Source organism: Bidens hawaiensis, unplaced genomic scaffold (assembly GCF_021521415.1).
Source record: "Bidens hawaiensis isolate Kalapana, Puna unplaced genomic scaffold, B.hawaiensis_p1.1 tig00003015_1, whole genome shotgun sequence".
Lineage (NCBI taxonomy): Eukaryota > Viridiplantae > Streptophyta > Magnoliopsida > Asterales > Asteraceae > Bidens > Bidens hawaiensis.
Genome location: NW_027491162.1, coordinates 2,113,455 through 2,136,304, shown reverse-complemented (window position 1 = coordinate 2,136,304; position 22,850 = coordinate 2,113,455).

Here is a 22,850-nt window from a genome sequence, read left to right as displayed (position 1 = left end):
AAGATATATGGTATATTCATTTGTCAATCTAAGTATGTACAAGACATTGTGAAAAAGTTCAAACGTCAAGATTTGATTACAGCTTCTACTCCAATAGACACACATGAGAAGATGATAGCTGATGAAAAGGGGGAGCCTGTAGATCATCATGAATCAAGAGCTAAGTTTGGATCACTTATGTACCCGACTGCTTCAAGACTAGACATTATATTTGATGTCCGTGTGTGTGCAAGATTCCAAGCATATCCTAAAGTTTCTCACACAACTGCAGTCAAGAGAATATTTAGATAATTAAAAGGAACGCCTAACTTGGGTATTTGATATCCCAAAAACAATGCTTTTGACCTACTTGCCTACACAAACATTGACTATGATGGATGTAATATGTGAAGAAAGTCTACATCAGGTGGTTGTCAATTCATCGGAGACAGACTTGTATCATGGTAATGCAAGAAGCAAACAACTGTTTCAATCTCCACTGCTGAAGCTGAATACATTGTTGTCTCTGCTTGCTGTGCTCAAGTCCTCCTGATTCAGAATCAATATCTGGACTATGGGTTGAATTACTTGAACACTCCTATTTATATTGATAATACTGCTGCATTGTTCATTTTTAAAATTTCAATTCAACACTCAAAGACCAAGCATATTAAAACCATGCACCATTTTATCAGAGATTGCAGTGAGAAAGGTCTAATGAAAATGAAAAGAGTTGACACTAGTGATAACTTGGCTGATTTGTTCACCAATCCACTAGATAAAACAAGATTTCACTTTCTATTAAAAGCTTTAGGCATGATCAACTCTAATGAAGTCTGATTGATGATATGTGCTCAATGTGCGAACTGATTATCTGATCAAAGGTCTTGAGTGAGTAAGTTGTGTTCTGTGTCTGAACATGTGAATCTGTTTTGTCACATCCCGACTAGGTAGTTGCGAAAGCGTAAAACGGGAATGCAACAGATAATACTGGTATCAACCGCATTGTTTTTAAAGAAATTCAACAAACTAATTTACATCATATTATATTGGTAGGTACTAAGTTTACAAACTAAATGAAATTCACATAATCGGTTCCCGTGATTGCTTATTCTTTAATATATATGCTAGCGTCTATGTACAACGATTCACTTCCGTTTTAGCACTGAGCACAGAAGCAAATTATTCCAACTTGGGCTCACCTAAAAAGCATGTTAAAACGGGTCAACTACGTCTAATTGGTGAGTTTCAAGTTTCACGAGTACGAACAAAATCAGTATACAAGTTCGTAAAGTTCAAAGTATGTATGTATATATGTATGTGTATGATGTTTTTATACTAAGCCACTAGTGAAACCGAAACGAGCTATAACACATGGCCTCTCCTGCCCATGCACTCCCGTTGGCATTTAACAGCCACTTTACCCCAAAGTATGCACTATGCCTAACACCACATAGCATAATGTAACAAGTTTAATGACAATGTGCAACTTGGTTAACATGTTCTGGCATACCCCTCCGGCCCTGTCAGTTGTGTTTGTCAAACCGATAGTACTATCCACACGTCACCGGCACGAAGTTAATCGCTTGTGTTTGTGGGGACTTTCAAGTGTTAGTACTTAGATAATTCACATCATCACTCGTTTTCAAGTATATAAGTATATGTGAACATGCTTTCCACCCTAAAAGTTCGTAAAGCAGTTTAGAAAGTGGGGTCGTGAAACTCACCTTATCGTAGTTCAAACTAGTAATATGTATCAGATTGTAATGTGCCTCGATTATAGCTTGACTCCTATAACCGGTATCGTATTATTAATACTAGTACAATGTTTAAACTAAATCGGGCTGTATAACTAGTTTGGGTATAGCTGTTAAGCCCAGAACATGACAAGAGTATTAGATTGTGACGTTGTATACCATGAAATGTTCAAAACCAGATTTGGCTCAGTTTCACCATTTTCCGAGCCTAGCCAAGTTGATCGTTTATGCGTTTCGGAAATAGGTAAGATCATATAAACTTAAGTTAACATATTGATCTATAAAATGATTTGATTTATAAAAGAATTTTAAGGTTTTGGTATCTGGATTGATCACAAGGTTCGTTTCCGTTTTCTTACGGTTTTGATTATACGAAACGCGTACAATCCATCTGGATTATCCGGAATTCTCGTAAAAAGTTCGTTTTTATCAAATTCATCTAAAACTATGATATTTGACCACTTTTGACATTTTGACATACCAGTCAGTCGATACACAAAACTACCGGTTTCGTTAAAAGGAATATAGTTTAAATCTTTGATTAATCATAACTAATTATGCACTTATATATAAAATATGGAAATTTTGGTAAAAATAAATTAAAATATGGAGAATTTAATAAAAATATTTTCAAAAATTTTATGATTAATTATCTATTTATAAAAATTCGTTTAATATGTTATAATTAATTAATAAATAGCCCGTTTATATCAAATGACATCTGAAAAATCTAATAATTTTTCCAAGTGGTCTCAATATCATCACATAGGCCCTTCCAAATCTCCAGAATCTAAATACTTGGCCAAAATGCCTTTTTGTTCGTTTTTCGGCTGCTAAAACTCGATTAAAACACAATTGCACAAAAAAAATACTTAGACATCCGAAAATGTTCCCAAATTTTGTTAGTGATCTTAAAATAACATTTCTGGGTTCCAAATAAAATTTCATAATTTTCATGAAGTTTACCTAGTTTTCCCGAACAAACGCCAATAAACGGTAATAAATTCGCCAAATATTCTCCGTTTATCGAAAAATTACCAAATTTTAAAAGGGACTCACTTATGTGATCCCTAATGTCCCTGAAAAGATTCATAATCTAAAACAATCACGTCACAATTGAAACACAAACAACCACTAAACGAGTTAACCGGTAATACCTTGTCGGTTTTCAGCAGATTTTGATGGTTTTAATGACTCTCCAGGTCTTGGGTCACAAACTCAGTGTATCTACACATCATATAACATCAAACTAAGCATAAATAATCCACAGAACAGCCTTGTTAATTAAGTTTGGTTTCAAACCGAACTTTTAAACCGTAAAAACGTCATATCCATGTTCTAATCCGTGTTTTTGGTCAAAAATCCATATGGTTCTGACTTATGCACATGTTTAACATAAAAATATGATTTTAGGTTATTTTTAGGGTTTTTGGATGGTTAAACATGTTTAATACTAATCAAAACCTAATTTTCCATGTTTAAATGATGTAAATCAACTATGAAATGAATGAAAAATTGATTTTACCTTTACGTTTTTGGTTTTCATATTGAAGAATACAGCTGAACATTTGAGTTGGTATGAGGTTTGTGTGAAGTGGATAAAGGAAACACACCTTTTAACCAAAATATCAAAAGGTGGGGTTCCCCACATCTTGCGGCCGCCAAAAGGGGGAGGCCATTTGGGCCCCTCTTTTGGCCCATATTGCCTTGATTTGTGTGCTGGGTGAAATCTCGAGCCCAAAATTTTGTTTGGGTCTGGTTTTTCGCAAGAAAATTAGTTCGGGTGCGAAAAGCATCGCGAAAACGAACTTTTTTCGCCTCGTTTTTGCAAAATACTAAAAACATACTGAATCGTTGTAAAAATCCAAAATATTTTCACGGATTGCTTAGAACATGTCATATAAGTGTTTTATAAATCTTTTTCGGCTTAACGGATGCTACAATGCTCGTTTTGATGTTAACGATTGCGTTTAACTCATGGCGTATCAATATGTTAGCCTCTATATTATATATATAACTCGTATATGACCCCCTAGTATATATACGGGTCATAATCAGTATCGGTCGGTTACTCGTTTAATCGCAAAGAATTAACCGGTTTATAGTTTACTCGCTACGTAGTAAATTTAGTATACCTCGTTTTTCACGAACGTCACTTGTTTTGACTGATAAGTGCTTTAATGATTACGTTTGACTTAGTTATCTATGATGCTTAGGTGTGTTTTCAGTGATTGATCATCATGCCTGGATAAGTGTATTTACATCTGCTTTGAAATGTTTATTTGATATTTTGCTTATGATTTGATGATCTTAAATGACGATGTGTTTATGACAGGTTAGACTTTGTATAATTTATCTTGAATAGAACTTTATGTTAGTCTGATTGTGATAATACGTACCTTTCATTTCTGATTATTCTTGAGTATGTTTTTGATTGCTTGTGTCAAAACTGTGCTTTGATTTCAAACTTGTATGCTCAAATGAACATTTTTCAAAGAAGTTTTTCAAAGTAAATAATATTTGACAAATTGAGCAAGTTAATGGTGTAGAGAAATGATAAGACTATTCAGTTCTAGTTTTATAGTAGCTACATAAGTTTTCAATGAAATTTGATCCAACCTTTTGGGAAATGATAATAGATTGATTATGTATACCAATCTTATGGATTTATTAATGCTAAAAGGAATATTAGTGCAGTAATTGATATGTGTGGTAGCTTTCCATGATTTGTAATAACTGAGGTGATATAAACATAATGAAAATGCTAAAATTATTGTGGAGATACATTTGTGATCTACATGTTTTTATAAACATCTCTCCAGATGATAGGCAGAAAAGTAATTATCCAGTCATACACAAGCCTGCTGGTATTTGTCACTCAAAAAGAAAGATCTTATAAATATGACAAATAACAAATTTGAACAAAAGGATCATACATCAACCAAAATTTGATAAAAGTCCAAAAATTTATAGAGGAAACAAACATGAGGGTTTAAACTAGAACTATAGACGTGGGGTATCATTATAAGTCCTAAACACCTTGAATAGAAGGCCTGTAAGTCCGTATTGCGTGGCATGTAAGGCCAACGTTCAACCTCAAAGTTTGTAAAGTTTTGAAAAGATAAATTTGAAGAAATTTTAGATTTTTTGTCATAAAAATATTTTGACCAAATATCAGAGGGTTGAAGTCAATTTGGGGTGATCTGGAGAAAATCGAATAAGCCTTGAGAAGAGATATGAAACATCATAGTGCAATAAGTGTTATCCATTTATGTATTATGTAACTGAATAAATCTTAAGCATATTACCAATGTAATGAAATTCATGCTAAGTAAATACCTGCTATTAACCTGCCTAATGTGTCATAATGATGCTGAGAATGAAGTACTGAAAGGTAACTTAATCAATATGATCCCATGTTGAGATCTTTTCATAAAATAGAAAAGGATTTGAAATGATTAAACTTAAATTTGATCTCATTATGCACAAATTTCTCTTAAATCTTTAACCTAAATGGGAATAAATGTTTACAGTCAAAAGTGTTGCATTTTCACTTTGAATATTTCAGCATTTGTAATTTTGAGTAAAATTTGATGTTTTTAAACTTTCGAGTGAACTTACGTGTTTTATTTGAAGTTCAAATTCATTCTAGCATACTTGATACTTATTTGATATGAATATGTTTAATCATGTATCTTCGAGTAAACTTTGATGATTATGCACTATTGAGTAAACTTAGGTGTTTTTATTATAAAGTCATCTCATTCAAGCATACTTGATGAAGTTGTGATATTAATGTGTTTAAATATGCTTTGAATACGTGTTTTGAGTAAACATAGGTGTTTTAGTTGGAAATTGTCTATTTCAAGCATGCTTTATGATGCTGGATTGAATTTGATCAAAATATATATTTTTCGAGTAAACTTGACTATTACTTGATCCTTAGCTCCGTCAAGTAAACATGGTAAATATGTCAAGCATACTTGTTAAAATATTGATTTAATTTAAGTATTGAATATGTCTGAATACATTCTCTGAAATTGCAAGTGTTTTCGAGTAAACTTTGTTTATTGAGCAAACTTCATGCTTAGAGCACACTTGCATATTAAAATATTGTTCAAGTCTTCTCCAAGCATACTTGCATATTTCGGATGATCTCAAGCAATCTTTACTCTACGAGTACACTTTATGTTTTGAGTACACTTGTATATTAAAAATTAATTTATCAAGTCTTCTCAACCATACTTTGCACTTTTGAAGTAATGTCGAGTAATTTTTTTTACGAGTACACCTGAATGTATATCTCAATATAGTTAACCTTTATCTTTTCTAAGTGGATTCGAGTTAACTTAATAATGGTAAGATATTCGAGTAAGGTTGACATTTAGAAATATTTCTTTGGGATCTTTATTGATCTCGAGTTTCTAAGTGGATTCTAGTTACTATTTTGGTATCTTTAATGATCTCGAGCAAGGTTGCCTATTTGGTTTAATATACTTGATTACTTGGCTTGTGATTAATTTCTCGAGCAATCTTGTATATTCGAGTAAACTTCTTTCATTTACTTAGTTAATTTCTAATAACTTAAATATATGAGCAAAGTTTGGAAACGAGCAAGCTTGGATAATATACATCATCGAGCAAGCTATGTGTTTGAATATTTGAAATCTGGGTTTTTGGCAGTATTCATGTACTATATGAACAAAATCATTTAAAACCTACTTTCAAATGCACAAAGCATACACCATAAAAGGGGGACTTAGAAAATTTTTCATTTCATCTATTCCCTCTCTCTTGCATTATTATTCGCTTGCTCGCAACCTAGACACCCAAACGTTGCTCCTTAATCCTACCCATAATTAGTCATCCACTTAATTCCGACTCGGTAAGCTTAAATTGAATGATTTCCGGCACTCATTATATGAGTTTATGGCTTCCATTTTGTGTTTACTGATATCTCTGTTTTCTTTGTAGGTTATAAATTTATGGAAGAACAGATTCATAAAGATTATCCTTTTATACTTTCTTCTTCAATTATAACTATTTGCATGATCAATTCATGTTCATTATTGACTAATTATCACTTTGAATGTGTTTCTGTTGTGTTTGTGCAAAAAAATGGTGTATCCATTTGAACAGAAGCACAATATGTGCGCCTTTCTCCTAATTACAAAGGAGAACAGGCCTGTGGAGCCAATGATACGGTGGTTGGTGCGCTTAAATCTTCGGTTTGCTTTTTAACAAAAGCCCCGTCATATATAGAAATCGCCACCTTGATTTCTGGCGATCGGCCCAACTAGAAGATGATATTAATGGTCGCAGGATTGAGCCACGGTGTTAGGAAGAGACATATAAATTACTGAAAATATTATTCGTGCAAGCCTCCAACTTTTTTTTTTGGGTAAAGGGTTTTACCCGGTTAAATTCATTCCACACAACCAACAAAGAACAAGTAATATGACAAAATTACTGAAAATATTATTCGTGCAAGCCTCCAACTTTTTTTTTGGGTAAAGGGTTTTACCCGGTTAAATTCATTCCACACAACCAACAAAGAACAAGTAATATGACAAAGTGCCATATTAGTTCTCATGTAAGAGATGCCATAGTAAACAAAACCAAAACCACCAAACAATGGTAAACACTGCTAAAACCTACACAAGAACCAAAGAAACAAACATAACAAAAACAAATCAACCATTATCATCAATTTGGTGTGAAACTCCTCTCGGAAAGTGCCAATCTTCGAGAACCCGATTGACCCGTTCAGAATTCTTGAACTTTAGAGTCATTAGCTTTAGGCGAGTACCCTTAATGATTTCATCAGCAACAATCTTTGGAGTCTTCCAAGAGTTCCTGAAAAGCCGGTTATTTCGTTCCTTCCAAATTACGTAAACCGAAGCCCAAGTAACAGCCGATTAATAACATTATCAATAGAGTTGGACAAAATAACAAAAGCCACTGTGACTCGAACCCAGGTAGCAGCCGACACAAAGATTTAACACACCCACACCAGCCAACTGGACTGGTGTGCCAGATTCAAGCCTCCAACTTCAAGACAATCTAGAAGTACAAGTGTATTACACTACCCAAAGATTGTCGAGGATAGTCCAAGAGAAAATGGGGGTATCAAAGAACTGTTAATGAAGGGCAATTCTGAAGGGGATGTTCCCGGTGTTATACCGGTTTCTTATTCACCACATTATTCAGGGTTTTATACCAAGAAGGGGTGCATGGACCCTGATGAGCCACAAAATTTCAACAGCCATGGTTGCAGTTGTATATGATCGACCGTTTAACTTTTCAAAGATGATTTTCGAAGGGTTGGTGGTCAATTTGAGGAAGGAAGAAAATGATAGATTTCTTATGTATCCTTGATTCTTACAGATTATTTTCAACATCTTGCACCCAGACCTTCCAACTACAGGGATTACACACGTGTTGCAAGTCCCAAATGTATTTCAAAGAATTAAAACATTGGGTCCTACTAACAACTTTAACACTGAAGTGTAATATGATATCCTCCCTTGGTTTTCATAATGAAGTTGAAATTATGAAGGTTCCTACTTCACCGAGGGTGAGCAATGATGAGGAGGGTAGTGACAAGGATGATGATGAAGATACTGACTCTGATGATGATAATGATGATGGGGGAGATGATGTGCATGAAGAAGATAATGTTGTTGTTGAAGGGGATGGTGAAAGGGAGATAGAGATTGAGGCGGTGAATGTAGTTGTAACACATGTCCAGAGGGAGAATGTGAATACTGATAATGAAGATGATATGAACCCGGACAATATTATTTCTATACCACCTACTTCACCACAAACCCAATCACCACCACAAGAGCAAACCCATGAGCCATATATCCCTTCACCACCACACCAAGACCCGAGCCTCGATGTTATCTGCTACATTCAAATGGGTCTGAGGTTGAATCATATCATTTTATTTTATTTATTTTTTTATCTTATTTTTACAATATAAAGTTCTTCATTTTAAAAAGTTCAAAGAAAAAAAAAAGAAATATTATTTGTTAAAAAAAAGAAACTTGTACCCGATATTTTTAAGGCTTATTTCTTTATTACCCCGAAATGATGAATTGACGTATAGGGATTTTAGACGATGCTATTCAAATAACCTTTTTGGCTATATTTTCCAGTTACTCCACACATTTCATAAGCCTATATGACATGACCGATCAATCTATGAACAATACATTTCATCACCACCTCCTTCACCACAAACTAAAACCCAATCCCAAACCCAAACCCAAACTTACCTTGAACCAGAATCTTACATTCCATAAATGATGCCATACCATTTAATAAACCATCCCAGTCCACCATATCACTCACCAACACACTCCATAGACTTTGAAAAACAAGATACATCTTCCTCTGCACGAACACATAGCCCTACACCATTGATTCAAACACTTAATCCTTTGCCAAGCACAAGTGAAACCATTATTGATATCCCACCTCACACCACCCAATTGCCTGATCCCTTTCCCATTGTCACCAATAGACTCCCCATCCCCTGATGCAAGATTGAGACTACTTGAGAGACATATAAAAACTTTTATATGAAGATGGAGAATGAAGCCTTGAAAGAGAGGAACAACGATCTGGAGTCTCAACTAAAACATGCTCTTCTATTAATAAGCCTAGTGGCTAAGGTTGAGAAGACCTCAGATGCACCAAAACAGGGGGGAATGTACCTATTTCTAGTGTAACTATTGATGAGAATGATGCTTTGAAAACTCTTGGAGATCTATATTGTAGTGAGGAGGAAGAGGAGAGAGAGGATGAGATAGAAAATGCATGCTATGAGGCTGATATATCCGATGATGTTGCTCATGATTACAATGTAGGTGAGAGGGTTGATGATGTTATTGATATCAATGTTGAGGTTGATATGAATGTGCATGAGGCTATGGTTGAGATAAATAATGAGGCTAAGGTGAACAATGACATGGTTGTTGAAAATGTAGTTGAGAATGTGATTGAAGAGATCGTTAATGATGTTGTACATGTTGGAGATGATAATGATAAAAGTCAAGATGATTCTGATCCTGAAATATTGTACAGAGATTTTGATAACATTGAATCTTTGATTGTGGTAGAAATGGAGAAAGAAGCAGATGAAGAGATGGAGAAGTTAATGAGAGAAATAGATGAGTTCCCACCTAATGGGTGAGGGACATTGGTCCATCTAGATTGGAAGATGCATATGAAGAAAGGGAGAGAATCAAAGGTATAGTCGTTACTGAACATGATGGCCAGCTGCAACCTTTGAAACAAAAGAGTGTAGAATCTAGTGATGAACTCCTATTTGTAGATGAATTTGTGGATGAGGGGATAAAAAGACATGATGAAATTATTAACGAATGGATCTAGAGAGACTTTCTAAACAGATTCTTGACTGATAGAGAGATGGAGGAACAAAGGATTTTGATGGAAGAATTCAATTGAAGAAAAAGTTGGATGAAGATAAAGGAGAAGTAGGAAGGCGATTTTGGTGTCTAACCCTATGCGATCGGCCGCATAGGGTTTTTGGCTTTCCTTGGGTTTTTTTGTTGCTCTAATCTTGTTCCAATCCTTGGTTCTGATTGCTTAGTAGGTTTGTTATTGATCACGGCTATTGTTATAGTTTAGTTAGATCGATAACACCCTATTAATTGATTAAGGATCTTGTGGTTTTCAAGGTTAGGGTTGTTTCTTGTTTCTTGATCTTGTTCGTTCTTGGGGTTGTTAGATCTTGGATCTTTGGGCAGATTTGGATTAAGGTTCCATTCTCCTCTTGGTTCCTTGGATTCGGCTTGCTTGGGTTTCTTGGATTCGGCTGGATTAAGGTTCTTGTTATTGGTTCTTGATCTTGTTCTTGGTTTCTTCGTTCTTGGCTGTTACGTGAGATCTTGTTCTTGGCTGAATCTTGCTCTTGATCTTGATCTTGATCTTGTTATTGGCGGACCTTGTTCTTGATCTTGATCTTGATCTTGGTTTGGCCGAATCTTGTTTTTGATCTTGTTCTTGGCTGATTTGGTTTATTGTGAGTGAGATATTGTTCTTGATTTGGTTTGATCTTGGCTGATTCGTGTTTCCTTATTTATTGATCTTGATCTTGATATTGATTTTGGGGTATCTTGGCTGGATTTTTATTGGGGTTGCATGGAGAATAAGGGTGGCATTGGTTCTGTTGATCAGGTTATACATGGGTTTCCAGCGAATCGGGTAACGAACATTGATGGGGCTCCCCCTCGTAGGGGGGTTCTGAAAACTGGTTCTTCGGGAAACCCTAATGTTACGGGTTCTTTTGGTTCGTTTGCTGCAAACACTACATTCACTGCTCCGTTAAATGACGTTATCCATAATGTTGGTGGTTGGTCAGCCGTGGGGAACAAAGCTAGTGGTTGCTTGAGCGATAACAAGGGTATTGGATCAGGTTCGCTAAAGAGTCAACAAGATAAGGGTTGTTCAGCTTTTGTTCCGAACGAAAATAAGGTGGTTGGAGCTGAATCGTCTAATATTCAGAGGGATGTAGGGAAGGAAAAACATATGGAAAATTCAAAGCCTTCCTACATGAGTGTTGTTCAACTTGAAAACAAAACATCGAAGGCAACTTTAAGAAAAGTAAATGTTGAATCAACGATGGATGGAGTTGATGTGGTTATACGGGTTGATTCTGTCAAGAAAGTTAAAGAGAGGTTTAATAATACTTTGTTTGGCTATTTTTTGGGTAATAGACTCCCTTTTCCGGTTGTTGAGGATTTTGCTAAGAAAAATTGGAACAAATATGGGCTTACGAGACTAATGATGAATGCGAAAGGGTTTTTCTTTTTCAAGTTCCATACGGAAGCTGGGATGATGAAGTTGATTGAGGATGGTCCTTGGATGATTAGGAATGTTCCCATTATTCTCCAAATTTGGACTATGGAGTCAGATTTGGAGAAGGAGGATGTACGGTCTGTTCCGGTTTGGGTCAAATTACAAAACATTCCCCTGGGTGCCTTTACTGAGGAGGGTCTAAGTATGCTCGCGTCAAGAATTGGGGATCCGATAAGTATGGACTCTTATACTGCTAATATGTGTAAGGAATCGTGGGGAAGAAGTAGTTTTGCTAGAGTACAGGTTGAGCTCCATGCAAATCAGGAGATTAAAAGGAAGCTTGTTGTTGCTGTTCCGGATACGTGGGGGGAGACAAATAAGATCTCGGAGATTAAAGTTGAATATGATTGGGAGCCCCCCAGATGTTCTTTATGTGAGGTGTTTGGCCATTCGAACGCCCAGCGCCCGAAACAAGTTCACGATAGAAAGTTAAATGACGAACAAACGAAAGTCACTAATGATGATGGTTTCCAGAGGGTGAAGGGAAAGAAAAAAGTTAATACGCAAATCAAGAAACATAATCTTGTCTACCGACAGGTGGTTAAACCTGCTGTGCCACAAACTATAAATAAACCATCCGCTCAAGAACAAGACAATAATTATCCTGTGGGTAAACCTACAACTTCCATGGCTAAGGGGGTCCAGTTAAAGGAAAATCATACTGTCCAAACCAGTAACAGGTTTGGTAAGTTGGCGGACGAGTCGGAAAGTGATGAAGATGATGATGATGTGGAGGAGTTGGTTACGGATGTGGCTAAAGCTATGAAAGCGGATATTTTTTCTGAGGGTGCAAGCACACCCGGTGAATTGGGTGTTTAATGGGTACCATCGCCACTTGGAATATAAGAGGGTTGAACCGCCCTCTTAAACAAAAAGAGGTTCGTAAGGTAATACAAGATAATAATATTCAGGTATGCGCTATTCTTGAGTCTCACGTCAAATTAAACGCGGTTTTTGATGTTTGTAAGAAGATCTGTAATAATTGGGATTGGACCAGCAATGGTAGTGTTTGTGATAAAGGTACTCGGATTATTGTGGGGTGGAATACGGATTTGGTTGATCTTATGGTTATTGATTATTCGAAACAGGTTCTTCACGTTCAGTTAAAGTTTAAGCTTGATTGCAAGGTGATGTATGGTTCTTTCGTGTATGCTGAGAATTGTTATTTGAAAAGAAGGGAGTTATGGCGTAATCTTCTTGTTCATAAACAACTCACTCGTGATAAACCTTGGGCTTTACTTGGTGATTTTAATTGTGCTCTTAGTTTGGAAGACAGCTTGCATGGTTCTTCCAAAATTTCTACTGGAATGATTGATTTTCGTGATTGTGTTAACAACATTGAAGTTGAGGATATAAAGGGGGTCGGACTCAAATACACTTGGAGCAATAAACCGAAAACGGGTATGGGCCATTTTAAAAAGCTTGATAGGGTGATGGGAAACTCTAAATTCTTGGAGATTTTTAATGATTCTTCGGCGGTGTTCCTTCCGTACCGGATTTCAGACCACTCTCCATGTCTATTGAAATTCCCCTCTCTTATTAAAGGTAAGCCTAAACCGTTTAAATTCCCTAATTTCTTGATTGAAAAACCGGGTTATCATGATATTATTGCTAAAGGCTGGAATATTGAGGTGAACGGGTATCACATGTTTCGCGTGGTAAAGAAACTCCAGAACTTAAAACACCCTATTCGTTCTTTGCTGTACCGGCAAGGCAATCTCCATAAGAAAGTTACTGACCTAAGAACCCGTCTGGATGCTTGTCAAACCCGCCTTGACACTGACCCTACTAATTTGGAGTTGATTCGGGAACAGAGTAATTATCTTAAGGATTATCATGAGGCGGCTAAGGATGAGGAAGAATTCCTTAAACAAAAGGCTAAAGTTGATTGGTTAAAGCTTGGTGACTCTAATACTGCATACTTTCACAATTCTTTGAAAATGCGAAACCATAGGGGTCGCATTGATATTATAAGTGATGCTCAGGGCCGTTTATTTGAGGGGTTGGATGTTCCTTCGGTGTTTGTTAATCATTTTACGAACATCTTTGGCTCTGATTTGAAACCATTGAGGAAACTGGATAATCAGATGGTTACTACTAAACTCTCGGCCTCCCAGGCGGAGTTTATGATTAGACCTATCTCCGATTTGGAAATCAAGGATGCGGTTTTCTCTATTGAGAATTCCAAAGCGCCGGGACCTGATGGTTTTTCCTCGGCCTTTTTCAAGAGTTCTTGGGATATTGTTGGGAAAGATGTGTGTTTGGCGGTTCGTGAATTTTTCAGCAGAGGAAGTCTCCTTAAACAGGTAAACCACACCATTATTGCCCTTATTCCTAAAGTGACTAATATTGTGACTCCGAATGATTTTCGTCCCATCTCGTGCTGCAACACTTTATATAAATGCATTACCAAGATTATCTCGGTTCGTATGATGAAGGGGTTGGAGTCGTTAATTGATATTAATCAGTCAGCGTTTGTGCCTGGGCGTAGGATTTCTGATAATATCCTTTTGACCCAAGAATTAATGCATAATTACCACACTAATACAGGTCCGCCTAGATGTGCTTTTAAAGTTGATATCCAGAAAGCCTATGATACGGTCAGTTGGGACTTCATACGTGATATTCTTTTTGGGTATGGTTTCCACGATAAGATGATTCAGTGGATAATGGAGTGCATAACCACTTCTTCTTTTTCGATAGCAGTTAATGGGAATTTACACGGGTTCTTTAGTGGTAAAAGAGGTCTGAGACAGGGTGATCCGATGTCCCCTTATATTTTCACGCTGGTTATGCAAGCTCTCACGTTGATTCTGCATCGAAAGGTTCGTATTGATGGATCGTTCCGTTTTCATCGATGTTGTGAAAAGTTAAATATTATCAACATTTGCTTTGCGGATGATTTGTTCCTGTTTGCTCGTGGTGATGTGAATTCTGCTAAAATTATTATGGGGGCTCTGAATGATTTCAAAGATATGTCCGGGCTTACTCCGAGTGTTCCGAAAAGTACCGCGTTTTTCTGTAATGTCCCGGACCGTGTTAAAGGTGGTATTTTGAATTTTATGCCCTTTGTTGAAGGAAGGCTCCCGGTTAAATACTTGGGGGTTCCTCTTATATCCACGAGGTTAAATTACCGGGATTGTAAGAGGTTGCTGGATTGTATGGATAGTCGGATTGGAGATTGGAAGAATAAAACTTTATCTTTTGCGGGTAAATTGCAGCTGGTCAGGTCTGTTCTTTCGTCTTTATATATTTATTGGGCTGCTGTGTTTTCTCTCCCTTCTAGACTTATTGCTGATCTTGAGAAACGGATTAAAAACTTTCTTTGGGATTATGGTAAAAATAAGGGAAAGCATAAAGTCTCTTGGGATATTGTGTGTCGGCCGAAGTGTGAAGGTGGTTTGGGTATCCGGCGTATACGGGATGTCAATAACTCTCTGCTGGTTTATCATATTTGGAGCTTAATCAATGTGCGTAACTCGTTGTGGGTTAAATGGATTTATGAGTATAAAATGAAGGGGCGAAATTTTTGGAGCTTGCAGATTCCTAACTCGTGTACGTGGGGATGGAGGAAAATTCTTCAGTTCCGTCCTCAGATTAGAAAATTTATATGGCATGAAATTGGGAATGGGAGATCTACTTCAGTTTGGTATGATAAGTGGGATGAGATTTGTCCTTTAATTGAATATATTAACCCTAGAGCTATTCATCGTGCTGGCTTGTCTTTAGAGACCTGTGTCAGTGATGTTGTTCATCATAATAACTGGGGTTGGCCGCCGGATTGGATTTTGAGGTATCCAATTCTTTTGAACCTAAAAGAAGTCAGTATTTGTCCGGATGAGAGGGACAAGATCGTGGTAATGGATGAGAATGGGACTTCAATGAATTTCTCGGCGTCTGGAATTTGGAATCTTATTCGGAGACCGGCTGATAAGGTGTCTTGGGTGCATGTTGTTTGGTTCTCTCAATGTGTTCCAAAACACTCCTTTATGTTGTGGATTGTGCTTCATGATAGGTTGAGCACGCAGAATCGTATTATGGGATGGAAAATTGGTGGGTATCCAAATTATAACTTGTATTGCTGCCCTCTTTGTAATGGAGAGCCGGATTCTCGTAACCACCTCTTCTTTGAGTGTAAGTTCTCTGCTGAGGTTTGGAGTATTGTAAGAATGAAAGGGAAGTTGCAGGGATGTAGGAATGGTTGGGCGAATATTCTTCAATATGTGTCTCAATTTGGAATGTCCAACTCTATTGAATATGTTGTTAATCGGCTGCTATTTGGGGCTTCGGTTTACGTTATCTGGAAGGAGCGAAACAACCGGCTTTTCAAGAACTCTTTGAAGACCCCGAAGATGGTTGCGGACGAAATCATTAGGGGGACGCGCCTAAAGCTTATGACTCTAAAGTTCAAGAATTCTGAACGGGTTAATCGGGTTCTCGAGGATTGGCACTTTCCGCGGGGAGTTTCCCACCAGATTGATGATAATGGTTGATTTGTTTTAGTTTTGTTTATTTACATTGTTCTTGTGTAAGCTTTGGCTGTGTTTACCAATGTTTGGTGGTTTTGGTTTGTTTACTCTTGTATGGCATGTCATACATGAGAACTAATATGGCACTCTGTCATATTACTTGTACTTTTTGATTGTGTGGAATGCATTTAACCGGGTGAATCCCTTTACCCAAAAAAAAGAAGATAAAGGAGAAGTAGAAAAGGACGTGATTGAGGGGTTACTGAGATAGCAACAAGCTGAAGAAGCTGACAATGCCTTGCAATTGTCATCTACAAATTCCAACAACCTAATACTCCTAAACATATTCCTGAACGTAATGTTCTCACTGCTGAACCTATGAATTAAAAACCCGATAAGCAGTTGGTGACTGATTCTGATGCGAACTATACAAGATGAGATGGTCAAGAAAGCCAATGAAATGATGTTTGAAAGTTTGTTTAATGAAATGAAAAAGGTTGAGAAGAGCTGGCCAGCTGATCTGTTATGATATTCAAGGAAAAGGAAGAGTTTTGGAGCAGGATAAATCCAGAAGAGGCTATGCCAAAGAAAAAGAAAGGAGCCATAAATGTTGTACCTTTGTAGTCAGTAAAACCTGAAGATTATATGCATGAGCCACATATTGATGCTTTAAATGATTTATCTGATTTAGAAGATGAAGAGAAGGATGAAGAAGTTAAGGATAAAGAGGGAGAGCACACCTCTCCCCAAGTGAATTTGACTGATATTCACAGGGAAAATATTCAAGCTACAATTGATGAACTAAAGAGAGATGATCCGAGAATTATAAGTCTTATGTTGAAAGGGTTTGAATTTGAAAAATTAACCAAAATGAGTGAAGAATAGTTGGACCTATTGTTTGAGAAGAAAATAGAGAGGTAAGAAAATTAAGGTAGAAATGAAAAAGAAATACAAAGCAGTACCTTACCTATCTCAGGCTTCATAATTTCTCTAGAAAACAACTGAGCCATATGAGCTAAGAAGATCTGGAGAATGTATACAAGTCCACACAAGCAAGGGCTCAAGAGGAAGAAAAGAAGAGAATACAAAGAAGGTTCTCTGATCAACAATAACGAACCTATCATATTTTTAGTAGGTTCGCAGGAAAGTGTGGGCTCTTGATCGAACATGGATTTGATTATGAGAGGCAGAAAATGATGCTGCTGAAAGAAGAAAACTGTCTCAGGATAAAGAAACTTTGTTGGAGAGGTTGATGGATGTGAGGGGCGAAGGTGACAAAGTCAAGAATATGATTGCTGGTGAGAAGGAGTTGTATGAGTCTGAACATGGAAAGTACAGGGAGGAGTTGAAGAATCAGTTTGTACCTGATAAATCATCTCAAACTCCTTCCATGTTGACTAAAGTGAAAGAACAATTTGAAGATGAAAAAAGAACAAACTTAATGCCATGGGAAGATACAGAAAGAATCAGTACCTTGAGGCAAGCCATGTTGAAAAAAGGGATGCCTGTAAGTGTATTTGATAATCTTGGTGAAGCCCAATGGAAAGAACTATTCTACACAGAGAAGGTGTATTGGGAACAAGTTGAAGTCGAACATAGAAGACTAATGTCACTTTAGTGTGGCCCAAAAAGGCATCATTACAAAGACCAAGATCTTCTCTAAGTGAAAAGATTGACAAAGAGACAATGGAGATGATAAAAATTTTGTCTAAATGAGGTGACTATTTGAAGCTGATATTGATGAGAAAAGAGGAAATTTTGAAGATATATAAAGCCAAAGGGCATGTGAGAAGACCCCAACCAAAAAGACAATATACATTAAGGGCTTCCTCAGTAACTGTCCCTATTCCAACCACCAGGTCAAGGCTGCAGAGAGAACAAGGGCCTCCTTCAAATGTGGACCTACCAAAGAAGCTATACTTGGACTCAACGACAAAAACTCTTAATGTAATTATGTCAAATGGTGAATTGAAGACTATTGTATTCGGAGATTATTTTCAAGATTTTAATAACGAATAATTGGAGGAGTTGGACACACTACATATGTTTTATTACCAACAAAGAAACAGACTTGTAGGACAACAAATAAATGATCTTTCTAAGTTATTGAAAGAACAATCTAGAAAGTGATTTTCTTTACCTAACAAGAAAAGGAAGCTGGAATACTCAGAGGCTGAAAGAACAAAAAGGAAGAGGAGGATGAGTGACATCAGGATGACTGAATTATCCTGTAAACAATCAAGAAAATCCTCTACTCCCTTGGCCACCATGGAGGAGTGTATCAGCATGAAGCAGCAGATGATAAGGCCAAACTGTGAAGTCCATAAGAATGGTAGAATTTCAAAGATAACATATGAACAGAAGGCTCAATCATTTATCTTGAGAAATTCAGGACTAGCCATAGGAATCATTGAACACGATACAGAAATAGAGTATCTCCTTGAGGATGACCTCAATGACATTGTAAGATGGAATCTTCCATCTCAACATCAACACCACAAGGAGATCTCTTTATTTCAATAGAAGGCAGCTGTAGTCAAATTTGAAGATAAAAGCTTTTTGTTTTTTTTTTTAATTTGATATGTAATGTCCATGTGACAGGCTTTTGAATATGTAAGTTTTCTTTAAGTTATGTAATTTATTGCTTTTAGAATTTAAAGTGTATTTTCAAAAAGTGTAAGTAACCCACGGGTGTTATGGTGCATCTATGTTTGTTCAAATCTAGGGGAGATTGTTGGGATCAAGATTCAACAAGGAAAGATTGTAATCTTCTCAGCCTCCTCAAAGAAATGGCTAAGTACGGAAAACGAGCTAACTTGGCACTTCGAGCAAGCCTAGAACTTATTCAAGTAAGATATTTTACTTTCGAGCAATGTTAACTTCTAAAATTCTTCTAAGTGTTAGTTCGAGAAAACTACACTTCATAGAAGCAAGGTTGTTCTTCAAGTCGAGCAAGGTTTGTTTCAGAGCAAACCCTTGACTTACCCAATATGAAAACCAAGTATTTTGGTGGAACGAGCAAGGTTTAGTAATAAACAGTGGTCCAACCACACTTGAAAAAAGTTATTGAAGAAATCATTCTAAGGACTTCCAACGAGCAAGGTTCAACCTCAACCAAGCTACAGTGTCCCCAGCACAATTAACTTGTTCTAATAAGTTAAAGACACAAGGTTGAAGGGATCTATGAAGAACAAGTTTGCTTGTAGGATATTATCGAGCAAAGTTTGGTATTATCATGAAGATTGAAGTCTGCTTGAAGAATATTTTCTTAGGAAAACATTCTATGTAAAGTTTGCTCGGAGAACTGTTCCAAGCACACTTATGGTTACAAGGTCTGCTTGACAAGGATAAAAGCTTACAAGCTTACTCGAAGACTTTTCTACACTTGTAATATTTGTGAATACGTTTGAATATGTTATGTATCAATCGTTAGGGTTGCTAGAAGGTGTCACGTGTGCCTATTTAAAGAAACTTTAGGGTGCATTTATATCAATGGACATTGAGCGAGTATTGAGTGATTTAACGGCTGACAACTTTCTCGTAAAAGGAATATTTCGTACGGAAAGTAGCCCGACACTAAACATTCCACTTAGAAACCCTAATAGATCTTCATTGTATTCTTTATAATATTAATGGAAATATTTTGAGCGACTTTGTGTGTATGTTTTAGTTTTGTTCATCTAGCAACACTTTGAATATCAGTAATTCCACCTTTTATCATAGGATCTTCACAGGAGCAGGCCTCATAACTGTCTTGTCAACACATTGTTGTTGGTTACGAGACTGATTGTTGTGGTTGATAGATCAGTCCTGAAATAAGCTTGGTTATGTCAAGGTTTTTCTCTGAAACAAACCTTGCTCGAATGAAGAACAACTCTTCTTGAAGAAGTGTAGTTTGCTCGAACTAACATTTAGAAGAATTCCATAAGATAATCTTGCTCGAAAGTAAGATACCTTGCATGAATAAGTTCTAGACTTGCTCGAAGTTCCAAGTTTGCTCGAATTCCATACTTAGCCATTTCTTGTGGAGTTTGAAAAGATTCCAATCTTCCTTGATCAATTCTTGATCCAAAAAATCTCTCCCTAGATTGGAAAAAACTCAGATGCAATAAAATACCTGTAGGTTACATACACTCATCTAAAATACACATCAAATTCTCAAAAGCAATAAATTATATTACTTAAAAGAAATAATATTACATATTCAAATATTGTCTCAAGTACATTACATATCAAATAAACATTAACAAAAAACAAAAATATTCATTTTCTTGAGCTCCCTGCTTCAGTTCTTCTGTCAAGTCTCACAGCAGGAGCCTTTTGTTGGAATATTGATATCTCCCTGTGGACTGGATGTTGAGCTGGAAGGTTCCATCTCATTATATCATGAAGATCATCCCCATGGAGATATTATAAATCAGAGTCTTCTTCAATGATTCCCCAGAGCCAGACATTCAGAATTTCTCAAGATAAAAGAATGAGTTTTCTTTTCATAGTGTATATTAGAAATTCTTCCATTTCCTTGAACTTCAGAATTAGGCCTGGTCATCTATCTTCTCATACTGATGCACACTTTTATTGTGGCATAAGGACTAGTGACCTTCTTGGATTTTCCATAAGATAGTTCAGTCATTCTAATGTCACTCATCCTTCTCTGCCTCTTGATCTTTTCAGCTTCTGAGTACTTTAGCTTTCTCTATTTGAAGAGGAAATCCCTTTCTGGCTTGTTTTTTAGGTATCATGATAAGTCATTCCTCTGCTGACTAGCAAAACTTTCCCTCTGTTGATAATCATACAAGTGTAGACTTGCCAATTCTCCAATTGCTCTTTGTTAAAGTTCCGGAAATCATCCCTGAATACAATTGTTTTCAGCTCACCACTAGTCATGATCACTTTAAGTGCCTTGGTCCTATAAAATAAAGATTCTTTGGTAGATCCACATTAGAAGGTGATCTTTGTTGGCTGGAGCTGGTTGTAGGGATTGAGATTCTTGATGTGGAAGCCCTTTGAAGTATACTGTCTTTTTGGTTGGGGCCCTTTCACATGTCCTTTTAACTCAAAAAATTTCAAAATATCCTCTTTCTTCATCATGATCAGAGAAAGGTAGTCAATACCTTCGTTGGACAAAATTTTGATCATCTCCATTGTTTCTTTGTCCATATGCTCCTCTGTTGGAGATCTTGGTCTTCCGATAGTCAGTCTTCTTGGACCAGACTACAAGGACGTTATTCTTCTTTGCACTTCCTCAACTTGATCAAAGTGTACTTTTTTTATAAAAGAGATCCTTCAACTGAGATTGACCCAAATTGTCAAACACTCCATCTGGCATCCCTTTTTCATCATAGCTTGCCTTAGAGTGTTACTTTTCTCTTTGTCTTCCCATGGCATCAGCTTTATTGTCAATTCAACCACAATAGGTTCTTTCTTTACTTCAAGGATCAAGGAAGAAGTTTGAGTTGGTTCTTCAGTTTTTTATTGATCTTTCAACTCCTTCCTATACTTGGCCAGCTCTGACTTGTATAAATCTTTCCTTTGTTCAACACTCAATTTGTTCACTTCATCTCCCACACCCTAGCCTCCATGAGTCTCTCAAGTAAAACTTCTTTGTTTTTGGATAAGGCTTTATTTTTCTCCTCAGCCAACCATGCCCTGGCTCTGTCAGCCTTAGTTTTTTTCCCTATCTTCCTCCTCCTTTTGTTTTAGTTTTTTTAATCTTCTATGTTTCATTTCCTTGGCTACAACTTCTCCTTCATCTTTCAACTTTTGTGATATCTTTTTTGAACTTTTCCTTAACTTTTCTCTTGCTCATTGAATCAAAAAGTTCAAAGTCATACCCATGTTTTAACAATAATCCATATTTCCCTCCAAATCTCTTGAACACTTTATCTTTTCTCTTCAATTCATTAATAGCCCTCTTTTCAATCCAGTTTTTCTTTCATCTTCATAACTCATATTCTCCAGTTCTCTTTTTCTCTTCAATCCATCCCTCTTCCTTTCAAATAACAAGTTCAGATTTCCGTCAGATAATTCATTTAGTTCCTCAAATCTAAAACCTTGGCCCATTAGACTGATTATTCTCGGATATTCTTTTTTCAAATCTTCTAGTCTTGCCTTTATGTTCTCAACATGTTTGTCAGACAAATGGATTTGAGGTGAAGCAAGTTCATCCTCGTTTTGTTTTAGTCCTTTCCCTTTCTCATCATCTTCTTGATCAGAAATGTTCTCCAATGCCCATATATGTGGTTCATTGGATTCCATGTCTAGATTTTGCTCATAATCTTCAGGCCTTACAGTTTGCAAAGGGACAATATTTACAGGTTCTTCAACAGGACTTTCATTTTTCTTCTCATTGTCCCCTTGCTCATCTTCTTTTACAACCCTCTTCTTTTGTTTTGGCATTAACTCTTCAGGTATCTTGTCTCCAAACCTTTTCCTCCTCCTAACAAACTTCACAAGATCAACTGGCCATTCTCTTTCATTTTATTTGATTTCATTTAACAGACTATCCACAAATTTTTCATTGGCCTTCTTTATCATCTCCTTTTAAATTCGTTTTGCATCATAGGCTGTCACCAACTGTTTATCAATATCTTCAATGGATGGTTCAGCAGTTGGTACAGTTTGTTGAGAATATTCATATTGAGATTTGTAAACGACTATGGCTAGTGCATTTTCAGTAGCCTCAGCCTGTTCTATCAACTCTTGTTCTACTTCCTCATGTTCTTCACTCAACTTCTTCTTCAATTCACTTTGT